At 42.3% G+C, this 13,974-nt stretch overlaps 1 protein-coding gene across 3 annotated transcripts in view; it reads right to left on the reverse strand.

The window, feature by feature from the left end:
* LOC139575666 (cell migration-inducing and hyaluronan-binding protein-like) overlaps nt 1-8,193 on the reverse strand; it is a 167,083-nt gene extending 158,890 nt beyond the window's left edge. Inside the window, exon 1 of one of the 3 annotated variants that reach the window (XM_071400857.1) lies at nt 8,033-8,193. The gene's annotated coding sequence lies outside the window, so the exon portion shown is untranslated. Of the gene's footprint in view, nt 1-8,028 lie in introns of all 3 variants that reach the window. The other 2 variants (XM_071400858.1, XM_071400859.1) reach the window with 2 other exon arrangements.
* Between the last annotated feature and the right edge of the window lie 5,781 nt (nt 8,194-13,974).

The following is a 13,974-nucleotide window of genomic DNA, read 5'->3' on the forward strand; positions in this document are numbered from 1 at the left end:
TGGACAAAACATTATGAACACCTGCTGAAAGCTAGAGGAGAGTAGGCATATACACTGACTGGACAAAACATTATGAACACCTGCTGAAAACTAGAGGAGAGTAGGCATATACACTGACTGGACAAAACATTATGAACACCTGCTGAAAACTAGAGGAGAGTAGGCATATACACTGACTGGACAAAACATTATGAACACCTGCTGAAAACTAGAGGAGAGTAGGCATATACACTGACTGGACAAAACATTATGAACACCTGCTGAAAGCTAGAGGGGAGTAGGCATATACACTGACTGGACAAAACTTTATGAACACCTGCTGAAAGCTAGGAATCTCTTATTGATGTCACTTGTTAAATCCACTTCAATCAGTGTAGATGAAGACGTGGAGACGGGTTAAATAAGGATGTTAAGCCTTGAGACATGGATAGTGTGTGTGTGCCATTCAGAGGGTGAATGTGCAAGACAAAAGGTTTAAGTGTCTTTGAACGGGGCATGGTAGTAGGTGCCAGGCGCACCAGTTTGAGTGTGTCAAGAACTGCAACGCTGCTGGATTTTTCATGTTGAACAGTTTCCCGTGTGTATCAAGAATGGTCCACCACCTAAAGGACATCCAGCCAACTTGAAACACTGGGAAGCATTGGAGTCAACATGGGCCAGCATCCCTGTGGAACGCTTTCCACACCTTGTAGAGTCCATGCCCCGAGGAATTGAGACTGCTCTGAGGGCATTAATGTTAACACTTGCCATGCAAAATGCTCCCTTAATGATAAATCATCCAAATGTACCCTGTTGCTCCCTTAATGATAAATCATCCAAATGTACCCTGTTGCTCCCTTAATGATAAATCATCCAAATGTACCCTGTTGCTCCCTTAATGATAAATCATCCAAATGTACCCTGTTGCTCCCTTAATGATAAATCATCCAACTGTACCCTGTTGCTCCCTTAATGATAAATCATCCAACTGTACCCTGTTGCTCCCTTAATGATAAATCATCCAAATGTACCCTGTTGCTCCCTTAATGATAAATCATCCAACTGTACCCTGTTGCTCCCTTAATGATAAATCATCCAACTGTACCCTGTTGCTCCCTTAATGATAAATCATCCAAATGTACCCTGTTGCTCCCTTAATGATAAATCATCCAACTGTACCCTGTTGCTCCCTTAATGATAAATCATCCAAATATACCCTGTTGCCAGGGTACTTCTATTACTCATCACCAGTCCAACCCTGACACACACACACACAGCAGTCCTCCTGTGTTAGGATAATAAGGCTAGCCTGTCCAAACACATCTCTTGGCAAATTAGCAGTCAGGCTTGCATTTACAGCCAGATGTCCCAACTGTGTGTGTGTGTGTGTGTGTGTGTGTGTGTGTGTGTGTCTCCTCAGGATAAGCCGTAATGAACATGAGGTCAGTGGTGTGATGTTAAGACAGTATGGAGAGCAGGCCGTCTGCATCTTGTCTGACAGAACCATGTCAGGTCAAATGGCTGCTGAGGAACACCCTGATTAGACATGAAGCATTCTTGGCCTATCGTGTTAAGCCTCTAAGGGCTTTTATTAAGATACCAAAACACACACACACACACAGCAAATAAAAAATACACACAACAAATAAAACACACACACACACACACACACACACACACACACACACAACAAATACCAGATAAAAAGGATCCATATGGTTCCTGTCCAACTGGAGAGACTTAAATAGCTTGGCTTGCATTTTGGGTAACAGGAAATGAACTGTTGAATGCCGCTCGCAGTCTAAGGCATATTGTTTTTCTATTAAATCTGAATTCTAAATGTTTTATCCATGTGAGGATTTCATATGGACACATCATCATTCATACACATTTATGCAAACTAGTCTTATTAAATAATGTATGAGTCTACTACTCTACTATCGCAGTTCCAATTGGATATTTCTGTTTGGACAGTGGAACCGCTTTCCGACTACAGTACAAAGTAGCTATACAGTCCTGTGTCAAACAATGTGCAAAAACCTCATTTGTGATGTATATGCCACAGGTGGCTGGTGGCACCTTAAATGGGGAGGATGGGCTCATAGTAATGGCTGGAATGGAATCTATGGAATGATATCAAATGCATGGATTCCATATGTTTGATACCACTCCATTCCAGACATTATTATGAGCCGTCCTCCCCTCACCAGCCGCCTGTGTGCTTTACTTAGATATGTGCATAACTTACTATAAGCATTAGTGGAGGCTGATGAGGGCAGGATGGCTCATAGTAATGGATGGAATGTAGTGTAATAGAATGGTAACATGTGTTTGGTACCATTCCATATATTCCGTTCCAGACATTACTATGAGCCTGTCCTCCTATTTAAAGTGCCACCAGCCACCACTGGTCTGCATTGATGTCAATAGATGTGTATGGAAATCTTGAGTTACGTGCAAGAACCTAAAGTTAGGATTTTGGCCCAAGTGTCTACAAAGTGTCCTTGTAAGGGCCTTTCAGAGTGTACTTCTAAATCAATGTGACAGATTATGACAACTAAGAAAGGGCAGAGTGAAAGACAGAGAGAGAAAGAAAAAACAGACAGAGAGAGAAAGAAAGAAAGAAAGAAAAAAGACAGACACAGGCAGAGAGACATACAGACAGAGAGACATACAGACAGAGAGAAAGACACATACAGACAGAGAGAAAGACACATACAGACAGAGAGAAAGACACATACAGACAGAGAGAAAGACACATACAGACAGAGAGAGACAGAGAGAGAGACACAGAGAGATCTGTCAGTGTCTGTCTGTCTGTCTGTCTGTCTGTCTGTCTGTCTGTCTGTCTGTCTGTCTGTCTGTCTGTCTGTCTGTCTGTCTGTCTGTCTGTCTGTCTGTCTGGTCAGATTAGGGCTAGCCAAGTCAGCCCATAGGCCTCAAACACACCACCCAAATAACACACACATGTATGTACACACACACACACCACCCAAAATAACCCCCAGCGGAGGAGGAGAAAGCAAGATGCCAAGCCATGGAAATGCCTGGTATCAATTTACACCATGTTATCCACTTCTTGGACCGATCACTGTTTAATTTCATTAATTAACTCCTTAGCCTCAATCTCCGTCCGAAATTACACCCTCGTCCCTACATACTGCACTCCATTAAACTAGCACTCATAGGGCTCTGGTCAAAAGTAGTGCACAATGTAGGAATAGGGTACCATTTGGGATGAATCCTAAGATACATGCCAGGGGGAACTAGCTGCAAGGCTGGCAGGGCGAGACGGGACAACAACCACTCAGAACAACTTCACACCCCATTAAGGGCTTGATGGATAGGCCAAAACTACTAGAAGATACATCCTAAATGGCACCCTATTCCCTATTGGGCTCTGTTCAAAAGTAGTGCACTATGTAGGAAATAGGGTGCCATTTGGTTTCTGCTTGGCACCTTGTACAATATAATATGAAGAACTGGTATTTTCATAAGGAGGAGGCAGAGAGCAACTCGCCAAGCCAGAAGGCTTGTACAGACACATGAGCGAGGGAAGGTGTGTGTCTGTGTTTGTGTTACTTTCCCCTCTGAAACTATGCTGGAGCCCTGATGGTTTCCTGGAGTAAATGGTGGCCTCTGGCAGCTCCCTCGTCCACGGTGGCAGTGTGTATGTGTGTGTGTGCTCCCCAGTGTTCCACAACAGATGCGTGCCAAGAACTCCTGAATCTCTGTCTGAGAGTGACTCACCCACACACAGTAGAAATAGACCTAGCAAAATGCACATAGAAATAGACCTGGCAGAAAGGACATAGAAATAGACCTAGCAGAATGGACATAGGTCTATTTCTATGTCCATTCTGCTATGTCTATTTCTATGTCCATTCTGCTAGGTCTATTTCTATGTCCATTCTGCTAGATCTATTTCTATGTAAATTCTGCTGGTTTTGTTTTTATATGTACATTCTGTTAGGTCTATTTCTAACAGAATTTATGTAGACATAGACCTAGCAGAATGTACATATAAAAACAAAACCAGCAGAATTGACATAGAAATAGATCTAGCAGAATGGACATAGAAATAGACCTAGCAGAATGGACATAGAAATAGACCTAACAGAATTTATGTAGACATAGACCTAGCAGAATGTACATATAAAAACAAAACCAGCAGAATTGACATAGAAATAGACCTAACAGAATTTATGTAGACATAGACCTAGCAGAATGTACATATAAAAACAAAACCAGCAGAATGGACATGGAAATAGACCTAGCAGAAGGAACATGGAAATAGACCTAGCAGAAGGAACATGGAAATAGACCTAGCAGAAGGAACATGGAAATAGACCTAGCAGAAGGAACATGGAAATAGACCTAGCAGAAGGAACATGGAAATAGACCTAGCAGAAGGAACATGGACATAGACCTAGCAGAAGGAACATGGAAATAGACCTAGCAGAAGGAACATGGAAATAGACCTAGCAGAAGGAACATGGAAATAGACCTAGCAGAAGGAACATGGAAATAGACCTAGCAGAAGGAACATGGAAATAGACCTAGCAGAAGGAACATGGAAATAGACCTAGCAGAAGGAACATGGAAATAGACCTAGCAGAAGGAACATGGAAATAGACCTAGCAGAATGAACTTAGAAATAGACCTAGCAGAATGAACTTAGAAATAGACCTAGCAGAATGGACTTAGAAATAGACCTAGCAGAAGGAACATGGAAATAGACCTAGCAGAATGGACTTAGAAATAGACCTAGCAGAATGGACTTAGAAATAGACCTAGCAGAATTTATGTAGACATAGACCTAGCAGAATGTACATATAAAAACAAAACCAGCAGAATGGACATAGAAATAGATCTAGCAGAATGGACATAGAAATAGACCTAGCAGAATGGACTTAGAAATAGACCTAGCAGAATGGACTTAGAAATACACCTAGCAGAATGGACTTAGAAATACACCTAGCAGAATGGACTTAGAAATACACCTAGCAGAATGGACTTAGAAATACACCTAGCAGAATGGACTTAGAAATACACCTAGCAGAATGGACTTAGAAATAGACCTAGCAGAATGGACTTAGAAATAGACCTAGCAGAAGGAACATGGAAATAGACCTAGCAGAAGGGACTTAGAAATAGACCTAGCAGAATGGACTTAGAAATACACCTAGCAGAATGGACTTAGAAATACACCTAGCAGAATGGACTTAGAAATACACCTAGCAGAATGGACTTAGAAATACACCTAGCAGAATGGACTTAGAAATACACCTAGCAGAATGGACTTAGAAATACACCTAGTGGAATTAACATATAAATGGACTTGGCAGACTGTACATATAAAAAAAATGTGCAGAATGAGCCTTGCAGACCTAGCCAAATGAACAGTGAAATATACGCGGCATAGAAATAGACCTAGCAGATTGAACACAGCTCAGAAAAAACACAGACGAGCTGCTAATAAGTTGGAAGGGATGTAACAAAACGGAATAGCACGCAAGTTGAAATGCACCAGCCTGAAATTCACTGGATTTGTCATGGTCCACTACATATCATTGCAAGCACACGCACGCACACACATTGCTGCATGCAAACAGCATTTAGAAAGGCAATGAGAGTCTTAGAGATGAGGATATGATATGAGTCAATGCAGTGAGCATTCTGATTGCTGCTGCCAATATGAGCCACAACAACATGAATGGAATGTCCTTTCTAGTCATTCTATATCATTACTAAGAAAACCACAGAACAAGCTCAAATATATGGAGTGATACTAGTAGCTGTTAGAGTAATAATTAGACTGTAGGCCTCTCTCTCTCCATCTCTTTATAGCTCTCCTCAATCTCTTTCTTGATCCCTTTCCACCTCTCTTCCCCTCTACTTTCTCTCTATCTATACTTCACTCTCCAGACATCTCGTCCACTCTTCCTCTGTATCCTTCTCTCTCCCTCCTCCACCCATCGTAATATATAGTCTATGTGTGTATCCACCACCACACCTACAGTATGTGTACATCCACCACCATACAGACATATGATAAACTGTAGTGTCAATTTTATACACTTCATGAGAAATGGGGTTGTCTCTGTTATTCTGGTCATTCTACAGATACCTTCAAGAGTGACCCTGGTAAGAGGGTATCACACACACACACCTGCCCCTTAGGCCATGTACGCACAGTAATATTTGCAAGTCAAAAGAAGGCAAGGAAAGGTTGCACTCACCTGCTGTATTCCTGGTTTCTTCTCACGACTCTGGTTCATCCCTCTCTTCTCCTCTCCTATCTTCTCTTCATCCGTCCTTTCTCCTCCTCTCCTCTCTTCATCTGTCCTTTCTTCTCTTCTCCTTTCATCTCATCTCCTCTCTTGTCCTCCTTTTCTCTTCTCCATTCCTCCCCTCTTCTTTCTCTCTCCACTATTCTCTTTCCTTTCTCTCCACCCCTCCCTTCTTCTCTCACTCTACTCTCCTTTCTTTCTCTCTCTTCTCCTCTCCTTGGTTATGAGTTGTGTGGAAACCTACAGTACATTCTGAATATACCAATTAGTTTGTCAATCTCTGGCTGTCAGTCAAACCCAGGTATCTGTTTCTCTGAGATGCTTTGACATTCCCAGTACTGATTACATGGTTCCAATAGGTGTTCCTTCAATCCCTGTTCTGTGGCTCTAATGTGGACCTCTGTTGCTTCCAAACGTCCCTCCCTCTCTGTCTCTCTCTCTCTTTCTCATGCAGGGCTCTTGTCAATTATGGCCTTGAAATCCGGTCGTGGTCATTCCTTTCCTGAGATTTGATATCATCATCATCGTCATCTCTGCTAGCTATGCATCTTTTACAAGAGCGACTGAAAGAAGGAGGGGGCAGTACAGGGTTAACTTTTTCCCCTTTCTTAAATCTGACAGACACACACACGCACACTGCGTATTCCCTGACCACTAAGCCCTCTAAAGACTTCAATTACAGCAGGAAATCCATTCACTTATTGAGCAGCTCAAATGCTGTCATATTCTAAGCATGTCTTACATTCATCATCAATATGCCCTTACAGCCTCAGTCAAACCTCAATTGTCACGTGCTCATCAATCATTCCACATACATATCCTGATACTGAAGGAACCTGCTGGGTACATAGGCCAGTATAAACTAACGCTGCTCTTACCTCACCAATACTGACTGAGTTCAATATAATCACCGATTAGCTATAGCTTCCTGTATGGGCGCATCAATCTGAACAACACTGAACTATTATCAGCACTACAACTTGAATCATATATAGACATGTTGAAAATGGCGGAATGTTGTTGGAAGAATATAAAAAAACACATACCTGATGACTGTGCACTTGATGCCCCCTAGGGCAGCGAAACCGGGCGCGCACGTTACGAGAAGCGAGCGCAAGATACAGTGGCACATGCGAACGGAGCGCGTGAATATACACAACATAGGCTACCCTTGCTGCACAGTATCGTATTATACAACATCATGCACGAACCAGCCCTATAAATAGAATTTGTGGTTTTAACAATGCTACCACTTGCGCGAGTTGTGCTTGCTTGCCCGGTGAAACGTGTTGGTACATGATAAGGTCGTTAACGCACAGACACCGTACCATTGTTGCTGTCATGCACCGTCAAAGTCTATAAGGATGGCATTGTGTAGATTGCATTAATTACATATAGTGATACATGTATATTTTGTAGCCCGATTTATTTTGACACTGATGAATGGCACCGGGAGGAGATGACCTGGAACGAACCGCAAAAAGGCGCACCTTGAAAACAAACACCTCTGGTCCTTACAGCCACAGCTGGCACTGGCCGCTCCTTTCTGCAGCATGTACAGTCCACAACGACCCAAAACAGTCTGTTGTATTCCTATTAGCAGGCTAGACTACCGATACACTGGTGGCTTTGGCTTTGCCACTAGAGTAAGAGCCTAGCGAGTAAAAGAGAGGCGCGCAGCGAGCTGGAGTTGTTTTTAAATCCCCAAAAGGTTTAGTAGTTAGCTTATAAACTCCACGGAGATCGAGAGACGCACCAACCTGTAGAATAAACCAACCGTTGTCTAGTCGACTCCTTCGGGAAGTGCGGTCTTGGTGAGGACACACCGGAGATGTGACAGGGACAATTATGTCATGTGTCAGGTCTGGTATAGCGGAGAGAAGAGGCACTCTGGTATTTATACACTCATCTCCGCTCCGCGCGAGCCTGGCGCTTCTGAACACGCTGTTTACACCAGCAGAGGCAGGAGGACACGCCCACCGCACACTCATTGGTCCGGTTAATTTCTAAGCCATTTCTATCATTCCATTGTCGGAAGCCTATTATAGATACAATCTATAAAGCCTACTTTAGCGCTATTCTAGGAGGACTGAAAAATGTATAAAATAATTTGATCATTGGAGGCAAATGTGTAGGCCTACGTTGCAAGTGCATTTTGATGCAGGGCCAGTAACTTGAAATGTGTTTAAAATATGCATTAATTAGGCTATGGAAACATGAAAGTGGGATTTCCGCAGAGATGTATATTGTAGCCTACACTACTGGTGATGTGACTTGGTGCTCGGGAACATGAGCTGCCAGTAGAAATACTGTGTGAGTGTTTGATTGGTGCACTGGAATTTCCTCTGTCTGCCTTGCCACCTATATCCGCATGACCCACACCTTCATCCCTTCTCTTCTTTCCTCTACTCCCCTCCCAATCCCCTCTGCACACACTCACCCCTCTTCTCACTACACACCCACCCATCTTTCTCACTACCCACCCATCTCTCTCTCTCTCCGGTCTTTATCCTATTGCTGTCCCTCGCCATCTCTTTCTCTATGCTTTCCTCTCCATTCTTATTTCTCTCCATACCGCCCTTTCCATCTCTCTCTTGTTCCTGTCTGTACATTAGCTTACAGGTCAAACATGGGAGTTTCGTAACTGTCCTGCTATGGTTGAGGAGGTTGAAACCATGAAATGGAGCTTTGAAACTCAAAAGTCTCTTGTCGACTAGGCTAGAATGTTTACATTCTTAGAAAAAAGGTTCTGTATAGAACCAACAAGGGTTCTGCTTGCTTCATATATGGCACCCTTTGCAACCAGCTCTCAGAGCATTTCGTATTATTCTGCATGTAAATTCGAGATGCTCCATTTAGTAAAATATGTAAGATTTCGTATGGTATGTACTAATTTGTAGTTGTCCATCTCCCATTTTGTATGATATGTTGCGAAATACAATTCATATGTTATGTTATGATTTTTTTTAAAGGTACAATATGTTACGAATTTGCAAAATATACAATTTCTTACAAATTTGCGAAACTTAGATTTGTTACGAATTCCCATTTGTTGTGGCTAACATTTTTTAGGTGGCAAATGCTAACATTAGCTAGGCTAAGGGTTAGGGTTAAGGTTAGGGTTAAGATTAGGAGTTAGGTTAAAGGGTTAAGGTAAGGTTAGGGGAAGGGTTAGCTAACATGCTAAGTAGTTGCAACGTAGCTAAAAAGTAGTAAGTAGTTGAAAAGTTGCTAAATAGCTAACATACAAAAGTTTTCTGTGATGAGATTCAAGCACGCAACCTTTTTGGGGGTTGCTAGACGTTTGCGAAAGTCTAGCAACCCAAAGGTTGTGAGTTCAAATCTCGTCACGAAAACTTTAACATTTTAGCTAATTAGCAACTTTTCAACTACTCACTACTTTTTAGCTACGTTGCAACTATACTGAACAAAAATATAAACGCAACATGCAATAATTTCAAAGATTTTATAGAGTTACAGTTCATATAAGGAAATCATCAATTTAAATAAATGAATTGGGTCCTAATCTATGGATTTCACATGACTGGGAATACAGATACTCATATGTTAGTCACAGATACCTTAAAGAAAAAGGTAGGGGTGTGGATCAGAAAACCAGTCAGTATCTGGTGTGACCAGTATTTGCTTCATGCAGCCCGGCACATCTCCTTCGCAAAAAGTTGATACGGCTGTTGATTGTGGCCTGTGGAATGTTGTCCCACTCCTCCTCAATGGCTGTGTGAAGTTGCTGGATATTGGCGGGAAATGGAACACGCTGTCGATCCAGAGCATCCCAAACGTGCTCAATGGGTGACATGTCTGGTGAGTATGCAGGCTATGGAAGAACTGGGATATTTTCAGCTTCCTTGCAATTATCATGCTGAAACATGAGGTGATGTTGGCAGATGAATGGCACGACAATGGGCCTCAGGATCTCATCACGGTATCTCTGTGCATTCAAATTGCCATTGATAAAATGCAATTGTTTTCATTGTCCATAGTTTATGCCTACCCAAACCATAACCCCACCGCGGGTCACTCTGTTCACAACGTTGACATCAGCAAACCACTCGCCCACACATTTATATTTTAGTAATTTAGCAGACGCTCTCATCCAGAGCAACTTACAGCAGTGAGTGCATACATTTTCCCCATATTGGTCCCCCATGGGAATCGAACCCACAACCCTGGCATTGCAAGCGCCATTGCTCGACCAACTGAGCCACACAGGTCTGCAGTTGTGAGGCCAGTTGGACGTACTGCCAAATTCTCTAAAACAACATTGGAGGTGGCTTATGGTTGAGAAATTAACATTAAATTATCTGGCAACAGCTCTGGTGGACATTCCCGCAGTCAGCATACCAATTGCATGCTCCCTCAAACCTTGAGAGATCTGTGGCATTGGGTTGTGTGACAAAACTGCATATTTTATAGTGGCCTTTTATTGTCCCCCGCACAAGGTGCAACTGTGTAATGATGCTGTTTAACCAACTTCTTGATATGCCACACCTGTCAGGTGGATGGATTGTCTGGGCTAAGGATAAATGCTCACTAACAGGGATGTAAACAAATTTTGTGCACAAAATTTGAGAGAAATAAGCTTTTTGTAGCATCTGAAAAATGTCTGTGATCTTTTATTTCAGCTCAGGAAACATGGGATCAACACTTAACATTTAGCATTTATATAGTTGTTCAGTATACTTAGCATGTTAGCTACCCCTACACCTAACTTTAACCCTTTTAGCTAAACCTAACCCTAACCACCCTCCTTTTCCCTAAGATACCTTCTGTTTAATGTAACCATACCAAAAGTAACATATCATTCTAATTTGAGTTTTCAGGATTTACTTTTACTGTTACGTCTACTCTATGAGGCTAGGCTGCTATATGGAACCCAAGGACGCTATATAGAATCAATTTAGGTTCAGTGAAAAATAAAACCTGGGGTTCTGATCAAGGAACCCTACAAAAAGGTTCCATATAAAACCTTTAGGGGTGTCATATATGAGGCAAGCAATAACATTTTTGGGGGGTTCTATAGACCAGGTATTCCCAAACTGGACAATGCCGTTGGTGGTACACCAAATAAAAATGTGATTCACCTTTTTTTTATTTTATTAAGAAACAGTCCATTTATATTTTTCAATGGGGCTATATATTTGGGTGAGTTTTTTGTCTCGCCTGATTAGCCTTGTTTCACTGCCAAAAATAAAATGAAACCATCTAGTGTTCAGCGAAATAACAACACAATGTCAAATACAGGTATCCTAGTCAAATAATTAACATCCAATCACATTAACCGTTACTCTCTCGCGGGAATTCCACTAACCGTCCGAATGTAGCCAAACGTAGCTGCTGCTCATGTTGGTATCTGCACTGATGGCACAAATGCCATGACAGGGAGACATAGTGGAGTGGTAATGGCATGCAAGCAGTTGCTCCTGACGCCACTTGGGTACACTGCAGCATCCACCGAGAGGCGAATGCCTGACAGCTTGAAAGATGTTTTGGGACACTACAGTGAAAATGGTTAACTTTGTTACAGCAAGGCCCCTGAACTCTCGTGTATTTTCTGCACTATGCAATGATATGAGCAGCGACCATGTAACGCTTTTACAACATATGCTGGTTATCAAGGGGCAAAGTATTGACACGTTTTTTGAAATTGAGAGACGAGTTTAAAGTTCTTTACTGACCATAATTTTAACTTGTCTGACCGCTTGCATGATGACGAGTTTCTTGTTTTTTCTCGCCTGAATGATCTGAATCTAGGATTACAGGGACTTTCCACAAATACATTCAATGTGCGGTACAAAATTGAGGCTATAATTAAGAAGTTGGAGCTCTTCTCTGTCTGCATTAACAAGGACAACACACAGGTATTTCCATCATTGTATGATTTATTTGTGCAAATGAACTCAAGCTTACGGACAATGTTAAATGTGATATAGCGAAGCACCTGAGTGAGTTGGGTGCGCAGTTACGCAGGTACTTTCCTGAAACAGATGACACAAACAACTGGATTTGTTATCCCTTTCATGCCCTGCCTCCAGTCCACTTACCAATATCTGAACAAGAGAGCCTCATCGAAATTTCAACAAACGGTTCTGTGAAAATTTAATTTAATCAGAAGCCACTGCCAGATTTCTGGATTGGGCTGCGCTCAGAGTATCCTACCCTTGGCAAATCGTGCTGTTAAGACACTGATGCCCTTTGCAACCACGTACCTACAGTATGTGAGAGTGGATTCTCGGCCCTCACTAGCATGAAAACTAAATACAGGCACAGACTGTGTGTGGAAAATAATTTAAGACTGAGACTCTCCAATACAACCCAACATTGCAGAGTTATGTGCATCCTTTCAATCGCACCCTTCTCATTAACCTGTGGTGAGTTAATCACAATTTTCGATGAACAAATAAGGTTTTATATGTAAGATGGTTAAATAAAGAGCAGCAGGTTTGTGACAAAAACTCACTCATATTTATGTTTATTAAATGTATCGTATATGGTGTGTGTGTGTGGCAGGCTTACAATGATGGCAAAAAAACAACATTTGAGAGTGCGCTGACCCTGCTGCTAGAGGGGGTACGCAGCTGGAGGTTGAACGTTTGAAGGGGTACGGGACTATAAAAGTCTGGGAACCACTGCTATAGACAATACCAAAGTTAACATACTTCTTTCTGGTTAGACACTGTTTAAGTCAAACCCACCCGTCAACCAAAAGCTTAGTCTGGATCAAGTCTGGATAGCCGTCCAGTTAGCCTTCAGGAATCCCCGCTGAGTACTGCCATAGCCTTAGGCAACATAAAGACCACCTCATTGGAACTGTCCTATCCCTGTAAGCAGCTGCTATCAGGATGAATAGGGCTGCTGGGAAATACTGTAAAATATGTCCCAGTATTCATCCATAGGGGCCGCTGTTAAATGGGATTTGAGCAATGAAACTGTATACAGGCTGTGTATATTTCGAGATAGGACGGCTGAGGTGAAGTCTCGGTAGATGAGTCGGCTAAACACTGCTCAATAATTAGCCTGTTTCCCGTTTAAATGATCAAGGCTATAAACATAGTTATGAATTGACTATGAACTATAGAATTACTTTTAATCAGTTGATTATGAAACGTTGCCTGATCAATACCGACTGATAACTGAATAAAGTGAGACCCGCCAGATCTAAAGAGCGCCGTGCGTCTGTCAGACATTAGCACTCTAACTCAGGAACAAGGGACAGAGCTGGGGGAATTATCACCGGCGTTTGGCAGCCGGCCCCGTCATGTTTACCTAATACCGAGACACTGTGGCACCGAGGCATGCTCCAAGTTAATTAAGTGTAAAATGCCAAAAAGTCGCGTTTGCATAAAATCTAGCTCCTCACTGCTATACAGCTCCCATCTCCGCTTGAACATACTGTATCACAGTATAGACAACGATGCGTTTTCAAAAATGCATGATAGGCCTACTATCACAATCAAAAAGTATACTATAGTAATGTAATTTCCACACAGTCAGAGGTCCTCATTAAATACGGCGCACATATTTGGCCTAGCCTCCTTGTTGTTGCTGGAGACAGATTATCCTCACTGAAATGTTGGCTGTCAGTCGCACCGGCTAATAGGAGAACGTTACAGATCTCCCTCTCCTCCTCGCTCTCTCCCTGTGTCCATTTGAATTCACATGGCCGGGCTAAGCACCCGGCATT

This window comes from Salvelinus alpinus, chromosome 5, assembly GCF_045679555.1.
Source record: "Salvelinus alpinus chromosome 5, SLU_Salpinus.1, whole genome shotgun sequence".
Taxonomy (NCBI): domain Eukaryota; kingdom Metazoa; phylum Chordata; class Actinopteri; order Salmoniformes; family Salmonidae; genus Salvelinus; species Salvelinus alpinus.